Below are 26,799 nucleotides of genomic sequence, written 5' to 3' on the forward strand. Positions count from 1 at the left end.
GTCATGCGGTCATATTTAAATTTAAATGTGATCTAACTAGCATTTTTTGAGTTATATTTAATAATGCGTATTTACTTGACTATTTTTTCGTTGACTTACGTTATATTTATACCGCATATCATTTTACTGGGTGTACCGATTTTGATGATTCATAATTTAATCGAAAGCTGATGCGTATTTTGTAGTAAAATTTAAATTTGATTGAGATTTGATTACAACTTTTTGAGTAATCTTTGATAACGCGTATTAACTTAACTAATAATATAAGTTAAGTAGTCCTTAATAATATTAAGGAACTAGGAGAAAAGTTGTGGATTCAAGTGTTCTCTTCAAATGAATGTAATGTAATGTCTTCTTTAGGGATGTATCCCGGAACGCTACGAGATTTCTTTAATAACCTCATTCCGGGGACGCTTTTAGAAACAGTCGCTTCAGCATCCTCACATATATATCTCATTTATCTCATCAGCTCCTGTTTTAATTGGTCACTCTACTTCTAAAAGACTTTATATTCATTTGTTATGTTAAGTTTTCGTTATGTGGAATTTTAGTTATAATTGAGTTTTGGTTAGAACGTGAACTCATGTGTTACTCAGTATTTATTCATTAAATCTTTTTTCATGGCTTTAGGACAGATAATTGAATCTGTAATTTTTTTAAATTTTATCACTCGACTTTCGAGCTTTTTACTTAAAAACAAATCATTTAGTTTCTATTCAGTTTTGTGTGTCTGTGTATATGTGTGTGTGTGTGTGTGTGTGTGTGTGTGTGCATTTGGCCAATGAGCCCAGATACAGCAGTGAGCTTAACTAGTTAAATAGTTTCAATGTATAAAGTACTAAAATAAAAAAAAGTTATGATTATTTCAATCGCATTAAAAACTCTAATTCTATATTCATGAGACAATTGTTTTTATTTAACGAACAAAAAGTCGAAACATCGCTTGTTACTCGGGCGGTGGGAGTCAAATTAACATTCTAAATTATCTTTAACGAAACACCAGCGCGTAACAAAACCAACAAACAAATGCCTATTAAATCGAAACCGGACTCTCTGTGAATGAAAAAAAAAAAATGGAAAAAATTGATCTTGTCGCGTATTAGCCGCGTTTTGGGGTAGTGACTTTTGTTACAGAAACGAATGGGGTCATTTTCTATATGGGGTAGAAAGCCCTAAAACTATTCTTTTGCATGGACGTCTGTAGGCGTTAGTTTGCTTAATGATGTACGTTGACTTATCGATAATTGTACTTATATAAACAATAATAATAATCTCATCATATATCATAATCTCACGACATATTACTAGTGCCCAAAATTCACCACCATGAGCTTACTCTTATATTCTCGGTCTCCTGGAACAAAGGATGCCATATAATCAGTACTCACTGGTCCTAGTACTCGAATGCAATGGAATCAGCTTTACTGTGACCTGCTTATCGCCACAGAGAGGAACCATCCTGTATATATGCTAGTTCTCCAGTATCAACTGGCAAACTAGCCTAATATCGTGATGATGGACAGGGTACTCGTAGTTAAACCCATAAACTTCTGATAATTTGAACTGAATTTTGGGACAAAAATAGCATACACGTTATACGGGATCTTCATCCTCCAATGCTATTAAAAAATAATAACTTTATATTGAACAATTAAAAATTAAAAATGTAATGAACATTCATCTAAGCTTACGCATTTTGTAGTATAATAAAACCGTGAAATCGTCAAACTATCGATACCACAATCACGTCACTACTCAACACGCGACGGGGATGAGCCAAATTGATTTTAACACAATAACGAGTCCCGTTCAATAGACGACCCCTATTTGTAGCGATGACACACGAGCGATCCATCATAGCGAACACTGTCAGCAGACTGGGCTTAATGTGTTGAACAGTCACTGGTGAACAGTGCTAGGTGAAAATAGCGATAATAACTCTAATAAAGTATCCATAGTGGTGTACATCACTTTGAGGTAACACTGTATTGTCTGTATTTCTTTTATCATTACTCTATATATCTATTATCTTAAGCTATACATGCATAAGGTAAGCATACTGACCAGCTGAATGACCTATTGGTTGAAGTCGAGATTAAATTATTAGTCTACTAGTACTAATCTAGTAATATGGTCAGTATTTTTTACGGTGTATACAGTTGATAATTTATAATGTTGTATACAGTGTATAATATTGGTTTTGAATATTTATTATAATACTGATAAGATAGATAAGTAGATAAAATATACTTTACTGCACTGCACACAGATTTTTTTTAATATAAAACAGCTATTTATACATAGAGATAGTAGTACAAAGGCGCTTAGTAGATCGCTTAGTAGCAATCTCTACCAGGCAACCTTTGGAAAATATGCACACCTTTTAATTCTTTTTTTTATTATTTATATATTCGATTAACTTTATTCGCATCAAATCACCTACCCAGTCTAGGCAGCAATAGCAAAATCTCATAAAATCGGACAAATATTTACCATTAAAAAATTATTTGCTTAAGATAGTCTGATTCTTACGTGTAATAAACGGCAATAAATGAGTAATGAGTAAATCAACGAGACCAATATAAACAAAATAACACGAAGTTTAAGCAGTTGACAAACATATCATTGTACTTAAGATCGTATGAATGTTGTATTGTATACGTGTACATGTATACATTGTCGAGTGTTGTCTGCAATAATGACGAAATTTACTCCGGAAGCAGGATAGAAGTGCAGTCTAGTTGTGCTAATTAGTCTGGTTAAATAGTCAACAAACGTTGATGATTCTGCGTTTGGTATTCAGTCGTGACACAGAGTACCTTCTAGAAAGTGGCATACAGTAAATGGTGTTGAATATTGACTTGTCTTAAGACTGAGTGTATTTTATCAAAGATCGCAAATACGTTAAACTAACACTTTGTGTAAAATACTGTCAAAAAGTTACCATTTCTTAAGAAAAAAAAATGATTATTTCAGTTGGTATTTTAATTTTTAGTACTTATAATAAAATCAACAAGACTTAAGTTCTAACCTCCTTAATTTAAAACAATAAAAAAAAAAACAACTTCAAGAAGTATACTAGGGTAAGGGGGTTTAAATATAATACTTCAACGCATGATATTATTATTAACCTATTAACTGCCACATACAATAATAAACTATAACAAATGAATACTTTGTGAGTTTTGTGTAGTTGTTCTAAGTATTTTGTGCAAAACCTGGTACACAACCAATCTCTCACCAACAAAGACATTAAATAAAACTGGCTTGTCATCACCGAATAATAATTTTTCAACTTACATCAACCCGTAACGTCCCTTCCATATAAAATATCAACTAAATTACGATAATTTGTTGTTAACAATGAAACGCAACTATTTATGTTACATGCAAACCCCATGTACGAATTGTCCTCGCAGAGGTTACATTTCATAAATTACCGTCTGTCGTTACAATGGGACCCCATCATACAAGTTCCATTATAAAAAGGACCCCCTTATTTATAATGTAGCAATTTTAATGATTCTTCCAAGCGTACGCTGATTGTTCGACCTGATTGAAATTCTAACCTTGTTCGAGATCTGTTTGATAAAAATATTTGGCAATCGGATTATTTAAGGATTCGATAATTTAAATATGCACAACTGGATCCGCGGTCTGTAACGTAATTATTGGTAATAAAAATTTCTATTTGTTTAGATTGTTCGTATTCGCTTTGCTTCTTTTTTGTTTGAACAATGCCGTTGAATTATTTCTTCAAATAATTCAGTTTGATTTTCATCTTCCTCATCACCGTCATGTTGTCTTTGCTCGAGTTCAACTTAATGTAGATTTTGCATAATATGTTATCTGTTGTCGCATTTTTTTAAATTCCGTTAATTTTTTATTTACGTCACAAAATTTCACAAATTTATTTAATCAACTACTATTTTTTTTTGAATAAAATCATTCACATTCACATTTAAAATGTTTTTGGCTAAGTTGCATTTCAAAAAACAAACAATTCTATTATTATTTAGCTACTATACATTTATATATCTATTATATTATATATCTAATGCCGAGTTTATTTCTTATATTGAGTAAATTTATTATTATATCTATTTTTAATATAAACAGTTATTGCGTGTCTTGCATATGCTATAGCAGTTACATTTCTAGGATTAATTGTCTTTTATCCTGCGATTTACTTTAATGTACCTAAATAAAAAAGCAAATTAAATTAATTACAACTTTTACTTCAAGTCATTACTTGGATTCTTATTCATAACAGGAGCAGTAACGTGTAACATCAACCTAGATAAAACCCCGCCGCTCCTCTAGTCTAAGCTTATCCATCCTATACCATCAACGAGTCAGTTTGAGGGATGTGCGGTTCCCGCTGATTAGAATCAGGATTATCTCTGCCCCGCGAACGTAATGCTTATAAGATTGTCGTCACTCCATTAATCCTTCGCCCGTTTAATAACGTCACCCATATTTCCTATTGTTGTCATTGCGTGTTTTGTATAGTCTGTGTGTGTACATATACATATATATAAAAAATACCGCTTCTGTTTTGAATATAATATTAAAAGGGACAACAACTTGAGGACTATTATACTAGCAATAAAAATTACTTTTTTTTTTTTTGCTTATTTACTGGTTATTTTCTCATGTTGTTCAAAAAGTAATGTAGTAAATTATTCTGTTTCTACTTCAAGTAGACATATCTTGTGTGGTTTTATAAAAAACGACATATTTTTTTCTATGTGATTTCGGCTCAAAAATTTAATTAGGTACCTATCGTAAATATAACTTTATCCTCACATTTCTATTATAATAAACACAACGTATATATCAGTATTTCGTTTAATTCTTTGTTATTAATTATATTACAAAATATTCTTACGTACGTGTATAACAAAAACGAATATCACAAATACCATTTCATCATGATTAAATGAGACATAAAGTAGGACTACAATACGCTGGGGACGTCTCAAAGAAATTAGCAAGCTTCCCCTAAATATTGAGGATTAAGAAAAGAAATCAATATATACGCAATGAATGTATCGTATCATCCCTTTTATATTAATAAAGTAATTGGATACATTTTTCGTCTTCGCCGAAAATATCCGTCATTCTCATACCTTACGGAAGTAATAACTTTGATTATTTATATATTTCTTATATTAATGTTATCATGTACACCTGATAGCGATCGTTACTCATAGTAGGGAATATATCCGCCAACCCGCATTGGAGCAACGTGGTGGATTAAACTCTGCTCCTTCTCTTATATGGGGAAAGAGGCGTATCATCAGTGGGATATTACAGGCTGATGCGTTATTTCTTATAGACTCAATTTATTTAACTATTTCACCATTAAATGATATATATCCTAATTATATGTACTTCTAAAACTAATATCTAAAGGGATATAGGATAATCTAAAGGGATAAGGGACAATATTTTTTTTCTGGTAACATGTTTTAGATGCTTCTACTGTAAATTGGAATCATTCATTTTTTTATCTCTATTATTTTTATAGTATCGACGACAATTTTTTAGATTAAATGTCTTATTTGGTTTACTGCTTTTAAATAAAAGTATTATGTTTAATTATATATATTATCTTAATATTTCATTACGAACAGGCCATTGCAATACAACCTGTAACATTCCACTGGCCTTTTTCTCAATATAGGAGAAGGAAACGAGCTATTGTCTAGTAAAAAAAATACTTCCCGAAAATGTTACACTTGATTCTGGGGTTCGTCTGTAAAAAAAAATCCAAGTGTAATGTATCTATACTAATATTATAAAGCTGAAAAGTTTGTTTGTTTAAACGAGCCAACCTAGGAACTAATGGTTCGAATTGAAAAATAACTTTTTGGTTGGATAACCCATTTACCGAGAAAGGAATTGAAGAACGAGCATAGCTAGCTAATATACATATTAGCAGTACAGTAATGTATTATATTATTGCATTTATTATCACCGATTTAATATCAACCACTTAATCTATGTACATACTACAATTAATACATTTCTACTGACATATTATGTCAAATTGTACATAACGCGGCGATGTACATAATTAACAATGTCGCTACGCTATAATTAGATAATGCATCCAATTTCCATACGACCAGTACATGTATGCAACCAGAGATCTGTGAATTCAGTTATCCTTGCAAAATTGTATAACTTGTCTGCTTCTTACCAAACTTTGCCCACGTACGAGACGAGATTGTTTTCACCTGAACTTTGAGTTCAAGGGTACAAAGTTTATATTCGCTTAATCGACTCGCTTTAATGTCATGTGCTCAAGCAAGACACAATCCGAATGCTGAACATTCGTAACCGCAACCATACGTGAGATGTTAGGCGATTAAGATTCTCGCTGGATATTTAATTCGCTACTTAGACTGGCTAACTTGATAAGTGCATCAGTTGCACTTTCAGCTCTGCTACGTTTTATATTCATATTATATTATGCATAATCTTCTTGGAAGTTTCGTTGTTTTCAGTTTAAATGCAAGTTTGTAGTGTTAGTTTTTTAACTTCATTTTAAGTGAGAGGTTTGGTTTTATATCTATATGTATATCTATGTCTTACCTTTATTCGCTAATCCATAATGAAGCAGCATGGTGGATTAGGTAATCAGCTGTGTGACAGAAACAAGCCAATACATTACAATGTCATCCATGTACCATTGTACATATATATATATATATATATATATATATATATATATATATTAACATACGCAGCCGAGACGTGGACACTGACGAAAGGACTGGTCCACAAGTTTAGGGTCGCTCAACGTGCAATGGAACGGGCTATGCTTGGGGTTTCTCTTAAAGATAGGATTAGAAATGAGACTATCCGCGAGAGAACGAAAGTAACCGACGTAGCCTACAGAATTAGCAAGTTGAAGTGGCATGGGCTGGTCATTTGTGTCGCAGGACCGATGGCCGTTGGAGTAGACGGGTCCTAGAGTGGAGATCGCGTCTTGGCAAACGCAGTGTGGGACGTCCTCCGGCCCGTTGGACCGACGATATACGTAAGATTGCCGGTGTCGGCTGGATGAGGATTGCGGAAGACCGGGATGTCTGGCGCGAACTTGGGGAGGCCTATGTCCAGCAGTGGACTGGCTAGGCTGAAGTGAGTGAGTGATATATATATATCATAACATATATATAACTAAAGGTTGTTCTAAATGATCTATTGGAAAGAAAAGTTCTCGATCTTCGGCACCGTTCGGTTTACACGCGTTTGTATTTCAAGTGTGCTTGTTGTGAAATTTGTCGTTTACCGTCTTTCGTGCAGTGAAGAAAGACATCTTAAGAACATTTTTTTTTTTTGGTAACTTAAATCCTATGTAAAATTATATATGGGCAGCTGATGGTATTTTCACAGACAGACAAATAAATTTAAACCATTGCTTATAGTTAAATATTAACCAGTTGAGATAATTCAAAGAAATTTTGACAAATATTATGCAATTTTAAGTGTAACATGTGTAGCTGAAGCGTAAAACAATATTACGAATATTATTTTTGATCTACAAGTGTGACAATGAGTGAGTGGTTTTGAGTGACACGAAAAATTCAGTTCAACTACGGACCGAGTCACTTGAGTTGCACTGGATTGAAAATTATTCGAACGAACGAAATTTTACCCAAATTAAAACAAAATATAACAATTATAAACTAACAGAAACAAAAATATCAAAAAGATTATAGTGTTGGTCGACCCGAAATCTCTGAATCTTTATTTTGGTCCAATGTTTATACATTGTTTCGTTAAATATTGTGGACGGCACGAAATATTTTGTTTTCTCAATCTTTAGTTCGACATACATAAATCTAATCAAAACTATTTCGAATATTTTAATAGAGGCTAAATCTAAACCGAAACCAGGAAATACAGGAATAAAAGAAAAGAGGATTGGTGTAATTAATATAGATTAGCGTACAGCTTATTTTTATTCGACTTAGTTGCTAATCCTCGGAGTATTGTGGAGGAAGCGAAACATTTCTCTCCAGCAACAAAAACAGAAAGCATTCAGCTTATTTGTGATAATAAACTCTCGGAAACGACTGGACACGTAATAGTAAGTTCTAGATGTGTTCGGTTTTTACTTAACTAATATAGTATGCTAGTGTGCTGTGTGGCTACGGCACTAAAGAATTTAGCCACCCCCTCTCTTCCCGTGGGTGTCGTAAGAGGCGACTAAGGGATAACAAGGTTCGACAACCACCTTGGAACTTAAGAAGCCGACCGATGGCGGGATAACCATCCAACTGCTGACTTTGAAATACACAGGCCGAAGACGGGCAGCAGCGTCTTCGGTGCGACAAAGCCCGTACTGCGGTCACCAACCCGCCTGCCCAGCGTGGTGACTATGGGCAAAACACATGAGTTCACGTTATTTTTGGCGTAAACTTGTGGAGGCCTATGTCCAGCAGTGGACTGTATAGGCTGTAATGATTGATTGATGATTAGCCCATAGTAATAAGTCTCCCATCATTTGCACAGAACTAAATAAATTTTAAAAATAAGTTTCTTGGCATTAACCGCATAGCTCCGAAAGCCCATCCGAATGCCCGGTTCCGAAAATCTATCTCAAGGATACAAAATCTAATTTCTATCCTTTCCAGATATTTTTTCATCTGCAATAAGATAATACGAGTACAATGTAGGCGCTGTGGTGCAGGGCCTAACTGTTACTGACTACGTCTAATGTGAATGCAGCGGTCGCATCTAAATTGACCCTCAGAGGGATCAGACAGCGTTTCTGTAGACGTGTTTTTAGCTTCTAGGGTCAATTTTAGTTATGATGAGACAAACATAGCTATTTGTAAATTCAGTTTCTTGGAACATACAGCTATATTTGATACTTGTAAGCTATCGCTATACCGAGTAATATATGTACATCACGATCATCACTTCAGCCTAGCGCAGTCCACTGCTGAACATAATATATCTACTTTATTGTTTATTGATCAGTTGGTAGAATATAAGCCTTATGTTAAATGTTGATTTTCCTCTATAGAGTTAAGGCTTAACTATAGTTACCACAATAAAAAAAGTTTGTGTGCAATTCACATCCGGCAGAGGTGAAACTTGTGAAAAGTCGCAGAAAGGTAGGCCGTTGTGATTTGTTCCATCAACGATTATCACGGTCTCGAAGCGCCATGCACAACGCATCGCTTACACGTTTTGAGTTGTAAATAATTTTATAACTCACAACTTTTACTAAAAATGACTGTAAATAAAAAAAAATATTATAATACATTTAAAAAAAAAATACTAAAATATGATAGCGCACAACGTACTGCTGCCTATTGCCAGCTCATATAGATACGTCTGACTCGACAGAACGTTCAGGGTAGTAGACTCTTTGGAAGTGCCGATTCATTTCATTTATTCTTTATTGCACACGAAAATATAAACATATTAAACGTTTGATATAATATCGAGTGACCTGGTTAGTTCAAAATATTTTATATACCATTATAAATTATACTGTTTGAAAAAAAATTCAAGTGCTACGTTGTAACGAAGAATAATGTAGACTTTTACTCAATTTATGCGTTTCGAGACGTAGGTTAATTAGTACGGGTAGGCGCGCCATTCACTTCCCTATTAGACTGAGCATCTGTCTTTAGAAAGCGATTCGTCTTCCGTTTTAGTCTAGAATTTAATTTCGTTGGTCGTATAATTAAGCACTATTGGAATTAGATGGGAATAAAAATGTGTCTTCGAACGTTTATTAACTTTGTTTTTTTTATCGTAATTTTTTTTATGAATGTGGCTGTCAGATAAAAGGTCACAATTTTACTGAAGTGAAATTGTAGCTAAAATGTATTTATATGTATTTAAATTCAACGCAAGTGAAAAAATATGTGTCAAATAGTTTAGTTTATTTATATTTACATTTTTTATCTCTGAATTAAGATTGATGTGTATGGTTTTTGTCTTTCTATTATTATTGAAAAAGATTTACTTGAGCTCAAGACTATGTCGTATGATCATACTAATTAATTGAGATCAGAAGTCTGTCTCCATATCTATAGCCGTCATTTACTATTACAATTTTTAATAAGAAAAATTTTACTCTTTAATAAATAGACATTTTTGCCGAAATGAAATAAATAAAATACATACAAGAATAGAATAATAAATATATAATATTACTTCTTCAGTTATTGTACACAAATAATAATTACAATTTGAAATATACTATAATATTCAATATACCTCTATATAAAATTTAATAACTGATACATTATGAGAATTTTTATAAATGTATTAACAAATTGACGGCTTTTGGTCTCGTATTAATTTAGATATTAAAATTGTACTTAAATGTTACATTCAACGGTCCCTAGTAAGACGTGTCAAGGTTATGGAAGCACATAGCATAAACGTCCAGATTACATCGACCTCTATGCTTTTTATGTAATTTGTCATGGCTGGAAATCGAACACAACAAATGCGTCGTCAACACATTTTGGCTTTCGAGTGTTGAATAAAATTAGAAAATTCAAATGACTATAGGCGTCAGATTTAATATCACAATCCCACAAATAATGTCTCAAAAAGTGGACCACTAATATTTTATTGCATGAACACCAAAGTAACATATTATAAAAAAAACTATTTTAATATACTTCTTGATAAAATGAATAGTCTATTAATTACAATAGGATAGCATATATACAAGGAAAGCAAAATATATAATAGGGGATCGGACAGTAATCAGTTTAAAATCTATAATGTACTTAAATAAAATAAATATACTGTATTGCCATTATTTATCGAATAATAATTTAATAAAATTATTTTCAATATTTTTAAATGAAGAAATAAAATGTTGTCATTAACAATATTTTTAATCTGTACTGAAGCACCAACTACAGTACGTGACGTCATTTGTAGATTCAAGTATTAGCCGCGTTCCACTAAGCGTCCGCACGCCCGCATGATGTTTTCACCATGTCGCCGTATTGTGAGCACACAGCTTACGCCTGACACTTAATAGCGCTCAAATATGCGTTCTAATTATAAAATTCGCCCACAACACCCGCGGCGTTTTTTACTTTAGTGGAACGGCAACTTTAGCGGTCGTGATCGATGGCGTTGTGGTCCAAAGGTGGAACGCGCACATTGTTATTTCTCCAAATGACGTCAAGCACTCTCAGATGACATAACGTGGCTTTTTGGCGGGATTTTTAAACAAACAATATTAAAACATGATTTTGAGTACCGAAAAGACTATAAATAAATAAAAGTTTATTTTTTATGGAAATAAATATCCATAAAGATTAATTTATAACACTTCCTGAAAATTTGTCCGATCTCTTATTGTCAACCCATGTAAAATAAGAACCATAATAAATTAAAAGAACTTAGGTACAATCCGCAAAATATTAATGGAAATAAGTAAACTAAGCACATCCATGGTACGCCTTATCGAACGTATAGCATTTTTTGCCGCCGTTTTAACAAAATTTATTGTTTTTCTTTTTGCAGTCGGAACTCGGCCGTTTGTATCTTTCTTTCGGCTCACGTAGGTCACTGCTTTTATTTCGACTAATGTTACGCGTTTCTCTTTTACAGGTACGTCTCAAACGTTACGAGATTTACATTTGAGTACTGTGAATCTGATGTTGTAATGTAAGTACTGATTTGCATTTATTTTTGTTCATTGAACCATAAAAAAAACTAGTGTTTATAGTAAGAAATAGTAGTTTAAATTTTGATACTGTTGATAATCAAAATGTACAAGGAAAAGAAAATGCTAAAACGTACTGTAATCTGCTGTCATAGTCGATCACGATTCAACTGCTAAAAAAAGATACCCATATTCCTTTATCAATTCTATTCCATAAGAATTTGAATTTATAGAAGTGTCGAAAAGACAAAGGTTTTTTTTTAACTCTAGAAGGAAAAAATAATGTCAAGTTCTATACGACACCTAATAGTAATATCGGTTAGGATAAGCAAAGAAAATAAAAATGTGTTGCAACACTTTTCTTTTTTAAGTTATGAAATAGACAAATAACTTCCGCAAGATACCGGATATGTTCCAAAACGCATTAACGATTTAAGGATGAATTTACACAGTTGTATTAATGTTATATAAAAAACGTCTTATCTACATCTTTGTATTTCTATCGTGTATATATTTACGTATCTGAGATACGGTAAAATTGAGCGGTTGTATATGATACGCCTATTATCATATTTATACCTTCGATAACTTGTACAAAATAACGCATACCTTAATTACCGAACAGTGTAGCTCAAAACACTTTAAATCTTCGTTTACGTCACTTTTTAGGAGATTAAATATTCGACGTCAGCGTATGCGATGTATCCTCCCTAATTCAGAGCCTGGCTTAATTTTAAACAGCGTCTCCGTCCTGATTGATCGCTCGCTCCTCGTAATTTATAGTCGACGGTGGAAATGCGACAAATTATGAATAATGCCATTATGTGAAAACGCTTGTTGCAACTATTGCGTCTGATTTTGATGGATCGTCCGTGGCAACGATACGAAAATTTTTAACAAAAAGATCGGTCACGGATTATCTTCATAGTTCCTTTGTATTATTTTGAGGGTGTGTGAGATTTGAACAACTTAATAGAAACTAAAAATTTAAGTATCCTTGCGGCAGCTGTTCTTCATTGATTCATTTGTGATCAAATAAATAAAACTAAAACATCAAACTCAGTAACTGATTTTATCAAATTAGCAACAGTGTATTTTTTTTGATTAAAACATTGAACTAGATTCGGAAACTACGTTATGGACAAAAAAAAATACAGTTACAGTTTTGAAAATTGCAATTACCCATGGCATTTAATAATATAAATTCTACTTACAAGTCTTACATGAAAATCTACTTAAACTTTACTAAAAGCTTTACTAAAAACCAAGATTTTTAAATAATAAAATAATAATTAAAAAAAAAAAAAAACCCGCCTGCGTGAAGAATAACTAATAGAAAATCAACTGAAAAAGCTGGAACAAGATAAAAATTCAATATGCACACAAAGTCAGCGAAATAAATAGAAACAATATCAAACATTTTGTGCTGTACATTTAAAATATATTAATACGGTAGTCCTTCGAAACTTTATGCAACGTCGTACATAACATGCAGTCGGAGACATGCACAAAGAGAGAATGATTTGACTTATCCTTCAATTTCATGCCTCCGACTGCATATTATCTACGACGTTGCATAAAGTTTCGAAGGACTACCGTATTAATATATTTTAAATGTACAGCACAAAATGTTTGATATTGTTTCTATTTATTTCGCTGACTTTGTGTGCATATTGAATTTTTATCTTGTTCCAGCTTTTTCAGTTGATTTTCTATTAGTTGTTCTTCACGCAGGCGGGTTTTTTTTTTTTTAATTATTATTTTATTTATGTCTTTTTAGTCAGACAAATTACGTAATCGGTTCAATTAATTAAAACAGTTTACATCATGTGGTTGATTAAGTAAATTTTTAGGGTCAAGAGAACTGATAGCAAGCCCGGAGAAAGATCTCACTCTGCTCAAAGCAACGTAAGCCTGACCTTTAGCAAATAGGTGACTGCTTAAATCAACAACTATTAGTTTTAATATAATGAAATTATTATTAAAATTATTTGTTTGTATTTGGTATTATGTATTTGTTATTAATTTTATTAATGTAATTGTAAATTGGTGTGACATTTATTAATTTTTATTTGTAATTTTAATTGTATGTTTTTTTTAACCATTGTATTTTATTTGAAAGGCTACACCCGAAGTTGATCGTCGCCTAGGAGGCGAGTTTGACATGGCATAGGCGTGCGAAAGAGCAAAGTCCACATTTTTTAAACTTTAATATTGTATTTCTGTCTTAGTATTACGGTAATAATAATCATGATATACCTTTTTAAAATCCTTGTATTGTGCCCTTCAATTTGATACCCATATTGTAGTATTCGAGAAAAAAATTTTTTTTTTCATTAAATACAATGGCTTCGCACAGCCGCCATGTTTGATTTTTTTTAATGTCACCTATCTAAGAACACTTGGGCAGCAAAGACGAACCTAACGATACCTCAGTTATGTAAATCCGTTTAGTGGTTCTGGAAATATGAGGTAGTAAAGAATATTACATACATACATACATACAAGATACGCGCGAAAAACATAACCCTTCCTTGGCAGTCGGGTAATAAGGACTTGGTGATCAAGTATTGACGCCGCGTTGGCGCAACGGTTACAGCCATGGATTGTCCCTGTTGCGCTGGCATTTTCGGGTTCGATCCCCGCACATGACAAACATTTGTATTGGCCATCCAGGTGTTTTCCGTGGTCTGGGTGTTTGTGCAGTCCTTGTGGGTCTCCCACCGTGCTTAGGAGAACACGTTAAGCCGTCAGTCTCGGTTCTTTTCATGTACACTTCATGTATACCTGATAGCGATAGTTACTCATAGTAGGGAATATATCTGCGAACCTGCATTGGAGCAGCGTGGTGGATTAAGCTCTGATCCTTCTCCTACATGGGGAAAGAGGCCTATGCACAGTAGTGGAATATTACAGGCTGAAACGTATAATCAAGTAGGTAAAACATATTTCACCATAAATCAGGTTTCTGTTGTAGTAAATATATTTAAAGAAATGTCTCTGTTAACTTTTACCTAAAACACAGGCATTAAAATTCCGACCTTAGAAACCAAAGACTCTATGCGTATACTAAAAAGAAATAAGGTTTACTTATCAACATGGTATATTGTTTTTATTTACCGATTTTATCTCATTGATACCGAAGTCCGAAGCACTGAATTGATTGAATAAAAAATAGCTTGTCGAATTGTCAAAACTTTATTCTGGAGGTCGATAGCTCCGAGCCATGTCGTGCTATTGTTAGATTGCAGTGGAAGTAACGGTGCGGTCACATGAAAAATCATGGTTATTACTTTAAAATAAATATTTTTATATTTTTCATAGGGTAGGCCGCTGTTTCCAGGTTTTTTTTTAAATAATACTCGGTCAGCAAACAAGCGTACGGCTCACCTGATAGTAAGCGATTACCGTAGCTTATAAATGTCTGCAACACCAGAAGCATCGCAAGCGTATGCCGACCCTATCCCCAATTCTCCACAGGATATCTGGCCACCTTATCCGTCGACAGAAACACAACACTGTTGAAAGCAGTATTATTTAGCTGTGATCTTCTGTAAGTTCGAGGCACTAACCCGTATGTAGAATCATTTTGCTACATAAAAAAGAGGCCTATGCCCCAGCTGTGTAATTTTACAGGATGAATCAACCAAAGTCAATGGGTTTAGGCCATACGGATGTTAATATGTGTGTTTCTGGACCCCCAGTACAGAACACAGATCCTAAAGGAGGTCTTTGTTGATTTTTTATCCCACTGCAAATGGTTAAAATGAGAGCTATGTTTGAAAAGTTAATGTGCGTTCCTGTTCTCTCATAAACTACTAAACAAAAAGAAATCGATAGTAATCATACTAAATTAGATCCTGTCAGTTTTAATATTTATAAAAAAAAAAATATCTTTTATTCTAATAATTAAATTTTTTAAATTGTTGGATAGAGTTAAAATGCTTAAAACTGAAAAAAAATGTATATTTTTAAACTAGTCTCTTTTTTTGTAGATGAATTAATTTTTAATTTATTTATTTCTAAATTAAAATAGCATAACGTTAGTCTGTACACAACTTTATGGTCAGCGGAGTTGTGTCAACGTCAGCCCTGAGGCCACTGCTACACTTTTCCAATGAAAAAATTTAGTTAAAAAAAGGAATGAAATTTTCTGATAAAATATTGAATTTTTTTTTTTTTTTTGTTACTGTACCGTTTTCCACAGTATTATTGTTTTGCAATACTTTTGTTTTCAAAAATAAATATATTTAAAAAAATATACATAAAATTAGATAAATTAAATTATTAATAAAAAAATTGTATTTAGTTGCAATTGTATATCTGTAAATTGCAGTATCAATATATCACATATTTTAATTATAGAGAAGAAAAGTGTGAATGATTCGATTATCAAAAACTTTCTGCGTCAAATTTTATCTTTTACCCCTGTTTGTATTAAAAATAATTGTTATGTTATCATTGTGTTTCTTGACATCGCGTTACATTTTTAATCATTTGCAAATAAGTAGTGGAAACTTCGCTGGCGTTTGTTTTTAATGTCAATCAAATTTTCTGTGCGCGCTGTGTTTCAGAGTGCGCTCTATTTTTTATACGACATCAAAAAAAGGAGGAGGGTACTCAATTAGACCGTATATATTTATATATTGTTTTATGTATGTTCGGGGATAACTTCGTCATTTATGAACCGATCTTGATAATTCTTTTTTTTGTTGGAAAGGAGATATCCATAGTTTGGTACTATGATAAGGAAAGCAGGATCTAATGATGGGGTCCTAAAGAAATTGAGGGAAACCCTCGAAAATCGTAGTGACTACTAGTGCGTTTGTTAATTTTTTTATGTAATTGAAGTCGGTTTTTTTCGTTTGCTAGCAAACAATTACTGTAGTACATATTCCCTCGTCGCGAGATCAAACCTACGGTGGGCAGGTAAGGTATTCCTGTGTCCAGCTGTGGGACATTGATAGGCTGTTACAATAGCAAAGCTTATCATTTGGTCCAAGATTATATAAATAATAGTGAAGTATGGACTTAGTGACGATGTATTTCATGCAAGATATCACCAATTTTGTATTAAAACAAATATATTTATTAAAAGTGTAACTGCGCAATTTCTTGTCTATTCTTCTCTGAATCTAATTCTTCTTCTTCTTCTTCAGAATCTATATCTTCAAAATCTATATTCCGAATCGGTGGTTGCTTACTTTTAACGATAATTTTTAAATCACAATTCGAATGTTTTTTTGAAGCCTATTTCAATAAGGCTGTTTTTTTGAATTGAATTTGAATGAAAATTTTGAATACGTACAAGTTGATAAGTGAAGAACGTGTTTACTATTTAATTACAAGTAACGTATAAATTTGTTGCAATAAAATAAATATCTTTTTTTCTGCCAAGGACAAAAATTACAAATGAATTTACACTGCACATAAAAATCCCAAATAGCACTATTAAAATGGTGATAAAAATGTTCATAACATTCTTTCTAATTTAAAAATAATTATGCGTATGACATGCTATGGAGGAAAAATTTACAACGCAATCACCAACAACCCAGTCAATTTAAAACAAGCATTCAGACTTGGCGTGGTTACCCTAGTAGTTAACACTGATCCCAAGACGCAAGTCGTAGGGCTAGGGTGTCCATATCGGCCAAAATGCACCCTATTTGTACTTGACTGTGCAATGTACATCGCACACTTAATTTTTAAGAGATGGAAAGATATGTGAATTATCTGTTTAGTATGTATTTCTAGCTGAGTAATAATAATAATCACTAGTGTTTGATATCAAAAAATTATGTATATAATTGTAACTAGCCCGTTGGCGCAGTTTGTAGTGACCCTGCTTTCTGCTCCGGAGGTTGTGGGTTCGATTCCCACTCCGTGTCTGGGTTTAATATATATATATTTATTTATATATGTATTATTTGTTTATGAAAAATAAATGTAGCTATACGAGTCGGCTGCCCAGCGTGGTGACTATGGGTAACACTACATGTGTTAATGCCATTTTTGGCGCAAATCTCTGGAGGCCTATGTCCAGCAATGGACTGCGTTAGGCTGAAGTGAGTATGTCATCTATTAAGGTTGACTCACAGTAAACATTTTTATTTTTAAGTAAGTAGTTTCAAAATATTAGTTTACTTGCAAAGCTAATTTCTCTTTCCCATTTAATGCAGATCTAAATTGTCTTTTACCATATTTCATTTAAGTAAATAGTTTAGAAGTTATCACAAATTAAAAACTACAAATAACCAAAAAAAAATCCTTGCAGCGGTTGGCATCGCATCGCGCCACCTCGCGCCGCGTCCTGCCCAATCAAAGGCGTATTGCGTTCTGCGCCTCGCTCTAAAGCAAAGCAGTATTAGGCACGTATTTCAGAGCTCTCCAATTAATTATTATAAGGACGTTGCTTTTCAGCGCGAAGAAGAAACTTTTGTATGTTTATGTTTTAATTTAAAGTATAGTTAAAAGAACTTTTTGTAACGACTTTCTCTCACTGTCGAAGAACCAACAAATTGTTTAAAGGACTTTATGCGAAGCCGGGCTTGGTCACTAGTTCCTAATAAAGCAATAATATTTTGTATATTATAGCTATAACATTTAATGTAGGTACGTAGTGTCCAGTGATAACCCTTAAGTACCACTTCTGGGCAGAAACATTTTTTAAGAAAAGTACTCTTTACCCGACATTTACCATGAACTGTATACTAGACAACCATTTTGGTTTTACTTGCTTTAAATTAGTATTACTATAAGACTGTTTGATGTTTATAATTCTTCTGCACAACCTTTTTCTTCTTCTTCATTAAGTCACCATCATTTACAAACCCGAACGTAAGGCTTAAATGGCTCTGTAAAAATATATTTAATTATTTTTCTTCATTCCATCTGATGGTAAGTGGTAACCTTAGCCTACGCACACCTAAACAATTGGAGTATTACGTCTGTTCGTTGCCGACCCTATTTCTATACCCTGTCCAGGTGCGGTGGCTTCCGCACTCACCACAAGAACACAAAACTAACTTGAGAACAGCATTATTTAAGATTAAAGTACTTCCTCAGTGGGGCAGTTCTGAATTTCGAGAAAATTATTTCTTTCTGTACCTTACCTTAATATAATATACAAAGTTTCAGTTTAGTATTGGATGATTTTAAAATATTTAGTCTTTTTCAAATCGTCCACATTTTTCATCATATTCCAAATCGTTACATGGGATTTCATAGAAGAATTAACTTGTTGGTAACATCGAATGTTTTATAAATTTAGTACTAAGCTGTGATCGAAAGCTTTCACAAATTTTCCTTTCGGGGTAAAACGGTAACCAGAACAAGGGTCCGAAGGCTTTAACTGAAAGGGCCCTGATCATTAATAACAGCCGTTGACGGAATAAGAAATATCTGTCCGTTTATCAGAGAAATGCCCTCGGTTACATGAAATCTGTCACATTGCTAAACTTGGATTTAGGATTCTTTTTGTAAGTATTTATATTTGCTGAACTGACTAAACAACACAGTTTTACTCAATTAAAGGAAATAAGTCTTCTACTTGAAAATTATTCGAATTCTGTATTAAGACAGAATTTAAGACTGCCTTATTTTATTTTATTATTTTTACTTTATGTGCCTTTATCGTTTTTCTAACACAATTGTGTTTGCTGAATGCGAGATAACCGCTTACAGTGGTAAGATATACGATTCAGCCTGTAACATCCCACTGTTGGGCATACGCCTCTTTCTCACGTACGAGAGAGCCTGACCTCAATCTACAATGCTGCTGCACTGCGGCTGGTTAAATATTTAGTTGTAAATATAAAATGAATTAAATAAAAATAAATAAACGGGATAACGATGATATATAAAAGCATCCGAACAGAACTACACGACATACATGCTATAACTACCCAGATAAATACCAAATTTTATTGGCATTCAAGAAAAATCGTGAAAACTCTTATAACTAAAGCCTTGAGTTGTTACAGCCAAACATTTCCAAACACAACGTTAATAAGGAAACGAGCAATCCATCAAGTTGCGAGGTTTTTTCTACTCGTCTGATGGAGAAGCGGAACGTGTCTGGTATTTGAAGACGTTAATGCGTTTTTGCTTTACCGAATGATATTTGTTCATGTAAGCAATTTATACTTGTATTTATTTGAATTTGTTAATAATAATTTACCTATACAGATTAAATTAACTTACAAAATACACAAAATTAAATTAATTACATGATCAGCGTCGATACTCACATGTGTGTCAGCTATACTACTTTCGTTTACATACTGTACTCTTACCAATGCTTTTTGTACTGATAATGTCCCAAAAAATTAAATTTAAATAATATTTACTATACTTGAAGAATAGCAACTTCAATTCTGTGCATTAAAGACATTTTGATAACAAATTTTTGTTTTTTTTTTTTTTGTTATCGCAGGGGAACCCATTTACGGGTGAAATCCAGGACGCCCGGGTAGGCATTCCTAGACAGTATGTCGGCTTCAGCACTTGGGGGAGCACTACCGACCAAACCCCTGCGGGAGCCTTCAGCCGCTTTAATTGGGGGGTCCCGGGATCTGCAGGCAACAGGATCCCTCCAGCGACAGGCTTTGGCAAATTTTTGGTGTCCACACTGAAGCCAAGCTATAGTTATACTGTGTGTTATATTTTTACCTTTTTTGAATGTTTTTATTCAATTTATCGATTCGGTAACAATACTCGTATAGTGAGTTACCCTATACACAATCTGGTAATCAAATTTTCGGTCGACCTTAAAAAACTATTCTTAAATATGGCCCGCAAAATAAATTTACCTTACCTACTATAATATTCACGTTACACGCTTTAGTCTGAAATATTCCACCGCTGGGCATAGGCCTCTTTCGCCAGGTAGGAGAAGGATCAAAGCTTAATTCACTACGCTGCTCCAATGCGGGTTGGCGGATATATTCCCTACTATGAGTAACGATCGCTATCAGGTGTACATGATAACAACCGGGACCAACAGCTTAACGTGCTATAACACTGCACAAACACTCAGACCATGGCAAGCACCTGTATGGCCAATACAAATGTTTGTCATGTGACGGGACAGAACCTGCAACCGCCAGCGCCAACGGTCACAAACAAGTGCCGTGACCGTTGCACCAACGCATCGTTAAGACCGCCAAATTATACAAAAAAAGGTTATTTAATTTCTTTCATTTATTTAGTTTAATGGTTTTAATATATATATTTCAACATCAGATAAAGAGTTCTAACCTTCAAACAGTCAAAAAGCCTACAATATTACCGTTTCAATGAATACAAAATATAATACATATATTATATTTGAATTTAATATAACTCGAACAATAGATAAGTCAGATATAGAGATGAGATAAATCATCACACGTTGTCATGGCAACAGTGACAATCGGGGTTGAAATTAGAAATAAATTACATTCGACATGCAAGGGGGATGACTTACGGCATTTTATTGGTGTGTTTGAATTTCAATACTGAGCATCAGGTGTGAAAAATGTGGTAGTACGTATTTAATGAGGTTTTTTTTCGTCTGAACAAGTGGAATATTCTTATTGAAAACCGCAATATTTTTTGATACGAGACTTTCTTTGCTGTTTTACTCGTACTTTGATACGTGTAACATGTCGTTTACTATAACTGCTTTAAGTTTATGGAGGAGAGGGTAAAGGAGGGGGTTTTTAATGTATGTTCGGGGATAACTTCGTCATTTATGAACTGATTTTGATAATTCTTTTTTTGTTGGAAGTTTTTTATCTCAGGTGTGGTACTATGATAAGGAAACCAGGATCTGATGACGGAATCCTAGAGAAATCGAGGGAAACCCTCGAAAATCGTACTAACGACTCGTGCGTTTGTCATTTTTAACCGACTGCCAAAAAAGGAGGAGGTTCTCAATTCGACTGCTGATGTTTATCATGTGGTCACATTTAAATTTTATCGAGATCTGATAACTACTTTTTGAATAATCTTTGATAACGCGTAGTTACTTGACTATTTTTTCGTCGATCTACGTTGTATTACTTGTCGATGTAATTGAAGTCGGTTTTTTTCGTTTGCGAGTAAACACAACAATAATTTTTTGAATCAATTTCGCAATTTGTGTAATAAGTTTTATAATACTAGTTGAGATAAATTATTCTGTTGTGATTCTTTTCTGTGATATGAATCAAATCATAATTATATATCAAATTAAAAATAAATTTACTGTTTAATGCTAAATAAATTTTCATATTGATACCAAGTCAATAACTTCATCGCGTCGTCCAATTTATCTTTATTACGTGTTGATAAAAATACATTTTTCGTAGGCAACTATAAACAATGAACACGATATCAATAAAATATTAACTCTGATGTTATTACAGCGTGCAGTATGCGTATTCATGAAAAACTGATTCGATTAAAAAACAGATGAACGTCGAGTGCTAAGTGATAATGAGTGAACGTAGGAATGAGGAAATGTTCGATAGGGTAATCTTTTTTTAACATCATCATCATCCTCATCATTCCAGCCTATTGCAGTCCACTGCTGGACATAGGCCTCCACAAGTTCGCGCCAAAAATGCGTGAACTCATGTGTGTTGTCCATAGTCACCACGCTGAGCAAGTGGGTTGGTGACCGCAGGGTTGGCTATGTCGCACCTGCGATGCTGCTACCCGTCTTCGGCCTGTGTGTTTCAAAGCCTGCGGTTAGATGGTTATCCCGCCGTCGGTCGGCTTCTTAAGTCCCAAGGTGGTAGTGGAACCTTGTTATCCCTTAGTGCGACTCTTACGACACCCACGGGAAGAGAGGGGGCGGCTGTATGGGGTGGCTATATTCTTTGGTGCCGTAGCCACACAGATTTCCTAACATTAAAAAATAAAAATAAAATCGTTGTCACATTGATTCATGTCAGGGAACTGACTAGAGGACCGGAGCAGATACGATTCATGATTTCCTCTGGTGACAGAAAAGTTGGTAAAATTTCTGGTAATAGATATGAAAAAATATGGCGTGAATGTATGATGGCTGAATAATATGGTTGGTGGATGGTTTATGGTGTTAAATTAAAAAAAAAATGCGCCGATGCAAGTGCTTTCGTGTTAGCTATCGTCAGTAGAATTTATTGTGTTCTGAAAACTAAATAAATAAAATGTATAATGACCTGTTTTTTCATTTTATTATATTTCATAATATCTTAATAACCAGATATATTACTATTTAACAATATTACAGTCATAGTTACGTTCATCTATAAACAATATCAAAACACATTCGCTGAAAAAAAAAGTGACAATAAATTGCGACTTTTCGACTTTGTGCATTGAACGTGAACTAACACTATAAGGGCGCAATGAATGAAACAGCAATACTGACTGCTCATTGTCATTACGAAATCCCTCCCAAACTCAATAAGGATCAAATACACTTCCTGTGAAATTCTTGTTTGAAATCTTAATACAATTTGAAAGAAAATAAAGGGAGGCTAAGCATGAAGAATTTATAAGTACAGAACAAGTCGCGTTGAAGGTTTACTCCTAAGGGATGTTCGACCTTGGCTCCCTTGCGACGTTAGTTGAATAATCAAATCTCCCAATGAATGTGTGCGTTCCTGAGAGTAAGAGTTCTGTTTACAACACGATACATAACATTCGAGAATGTTCTTGTAAAGATGATTTGTAGATTATATTTTACGCTTACGCTTCAGCCTATAACATCTCACTACTGGGCATAGGCCTCTTTCCCGATGTAGGAGAAGGATCAGAGCTTAATCCACCACGCTGCTCCAATGCGGGTTGGCGGATATATTCCTTACTATGAGTACCGATCGCTATCAGGTGTACATGATAAAAACCGGGACCGACGGCTTAACGTGCTCTCCGAGGCACGGTGGGGAGATCCACAAGGACTGCACAAACATCCAGACCACGGCAAAGACTTGTATGGCCAATACAAATGTTTGTCATATGCAGGGATCGAACCCGCAACCGCCAGCGCAACAAGTACAATCCATGGCTGTAACCGTTGCGCCAACGATTATATTTAATATAGATTAAATATTATTACTTAGAAGACTGCTCTGGTGTAATGGTGCGTTTACCGTGTCGGCGGTACCTAAACACAAACGATCGCGGGTTCGATTCCCGCCGGAATAGATATTCGTTTTTATACAAATATTTTTTCCAGTCTGGTCATTAGTCCTTGTGGGTCTCCTCACCGTGCCTCGAAGAGTACGATAAGCTGTCGTCCCGGTTGTTATAATATAAAACTGTAGCGATCGTTACTTATAGTAAGCGACGTAATTCAAACAGATGCGTCACAGTGCCAACAATATTTAAGTAAACGGAATTGAGATTCAGCCTAACCTAACCTAAACTATAGTTCTAAGGTAGAAAATGAAACATTAATAAGATAGAAAATTACAATAAAGTCATGAGACCAGCAAAATATAATTATTTTTGAAAGTAAAATCAAGAGACACATATAAAAACTATATAAATAAATATTAGGCTTTGTGTATTTGTTCCAGTATAACATAAAAATTGCAGTAGAATTATTGCGGTATTTAGAGTTTTGTTTCTAGATGTCTTTTGTAAAATGTTATTTTTTTTAGCTAATATCTAACGCCAAACAATCTTCGTATGAATTCACCCAAAGCCTTTCGCTTCTATAATCAAAGCTTTTTGAATACGAATGTATACAACCAACTTATTATGATAACTAAAAAAACTACATACAAAAAATTCAGATTTTAGGGAAGATGGAATTTCACTGTATTTTTAAAATATAGTTTATAACATAGTTTTAAGTTTTATGCCATATTTATTGCACTAGTTATCTTTTGTACATTTTTGTGTGATAGGGCTTTACATTGACATTCCGATGTTACTGCTGTATATTCACTTGTTATAGTGAATCGCGTATTATGAGTTCGTTTATTTGATATTTTATCGTTTAGAGCGAAAAATATTTATATTTAAATTAATAATACAGAATTATTATTTTCACGCCTCTTTTCATTAAAAATCATCAGTTTTATTTTAAATTTATAAACACCAGCTTGGATCTTTAACATTTTGAATTCGGTTTAATCGAAGCTCGTTAAGCGATGACTGGCTTTCCTCTTTGGGATTTATCTGCAGGTTACGCTAGATTAATTTTTGGTATTTCGCATTTCGCGTGCTGATTATAATTTCAAATAAAAATAAAAATATATTTTTGATATTTTGACATGTTGTATAACTTGTATAAATTTATAATAAAATATCGATCAATAGATAATTAAGTATAGTCCAATGGTTGTGAATTCAGTTTTCTCTCAGAGCATATATTTACTTTCATGCAAACATGGCGAGAGTAGTGCTGTTAGTCTCGGCTGTTACCATCAGCAATTAACAATTATTCCTTTGAACAATTATTGGCCAGCAGTACCGCAGTACTACTAGTTGAGCTGCAATCTTTCTCCTATTACGGACAAACGACTTTCGGATGACATTAATTACATATCAGCCAATATGAAGGAACAAGGAACTAACGTAGCTTAACATATTACGAAACTAAAATTGGCGTGGTATGTGTGAAAACCTTAGGGAACCTTTGCTACACTAACGAAGATAAACTAATTAAAACTAAGTGAATTAAGACGAAGTGAGAAGATAATTAGAAATAAAGTTACAAAATCGTTGTAATATTAATGAATCGTATGTTTAAAAATAATGGAAGGAGTACGTAGTATAGATGCGATAAATCAATCCTATAAATCAACAAATATCGAAAACAATAAAGCGTAAAGTTATAAATAGAGTTGTGAAAGGAAATTATATGTAAAAAACTTGCTTATGTTCTTTGTTGTGAGTGGATGTATTTTTGTATCCGTCTTTTAAATGTCACTTCTCATTTTTTTTAATTATTTCTGAAATTTATTTCGATTGGGTAATAGTATTGTATATCGTTCAGTACATTCTACGTCAGTTATTATAATATAACTAGCTGACTCGGCAAATGTTGTCTTGCCGCTAAACGCTATTTAAAAATAGGGGTTGGTGGTAGAAGGGTGAAAATTTAGGGCTATATGTATTTTTCAACGCCAAATGATAATAAAATAAAAAATAAATAATTTATCTAAAAATAAAAATAAAATTAGGCGTGGACTACCCTTAACATTTAGGGGGATGAAAAAAATAGATGTTCAAAAATGTTTAAAAATAGATGTTGTTCGATTCTCAGACCTACCCAATAGGCACAAAAAATTTCATGAGAATCGGTCAAGCCGTTTCGGAGGATTTTAACTACAAACACCGTGACACGAGAATTTTATATATTAGATAATAACAGGTATAATATTTTGGAGGCTATAAACAATCATCAAGATTATATTCTTCTTCATCTGTAATGATCATTATTGTACTCTCGAAATATAAATGCTGGACAAATGATTTAACCTACAAGCAGTTACATAGGAAATATATACATGTGTGTGTAAAATTTGGATCTCCAGTGGGAATTGATCCGTAATCGTTTTCCTTACAGATTTATACAAAATGACTGAGCGATTGTCACATACATTTGTCAACTCGTCAAAATACATTAAAACGATATAAACATCTGATATGTCATGAGATATTTTTGAAGTTACTTTTTTAAGTACTTCTTTTGGCATGATGGGGGAAAACGATGAAAGAAAATTTTTACGATGTTGCGCACACACTGTCTCAAAAAAACCGACACCCTGAAGTTAGCTAATAAACGAAGGAGAAGTTAGCAACGCGAAGCTAGCCAATGAAGTATAACTTCTTACTTGCGTAAATAAGTACACACCCCTATATGTATATATATATATATTTCTGTACATTTTAACTTTTCCTTACAGTAGAGCTTAAGTATCTGTACTCCTTTGAAAAGGCATTTCTCTTCATTACACTCACTGGGGATTGATAGACAATTTTCTTGCGAAGAGAGAGAGAGAGAGGGAGACATCAACTATTTATAACAATAACGAAGATCGACGATTTTATTTGATCTTCAAATCACGATAATCAGACATCACCAGAAAAGGTATTCGGATATAGGTATAAAATAAAATAATTATATATTTATCCAATAATACCGCTACGATATCCCT

The 26,799-nt window shown here is 33.5% G+C and overlaps 1 long non-coding RNA gene across 1 annotated transcript in view; it reads left to right on the top strand.

Annotated features, from left to right (window-relative positions):
• The window catches only part of LOC123670005, an 80,980-nt gene that overhangs the window by 25,173 nt on the left and 29,008 nt on the right, over positions 1 to 26,799 (top strand). Inside the window, exon 2 of the long non-coding RNA XR_006745850.1 lies at positions 11,617 to 11,673. This is a non-coding gene — a long non-coding RNA (uncharacterized LOC123670005). The remainder of the gene's footprint in view (positions 1 to 11,616; positions 11,674 to 26,799) is intronic.

The sequence above is a fragment of the Melitaea cinxia genome, chromosome 4 (genome assembly GCF_905220565.1).
Source record: "Melitaea cinxia chromosome 4, ilMelCinx1.1, whole genome shotgun sequence".
Lineage (NCBI taxonomy): Eukaryota > Metazoa > Arthropoda > Insecta > Lepidoptera > Nymphalidae > Melitaea > Melitaea cinxia.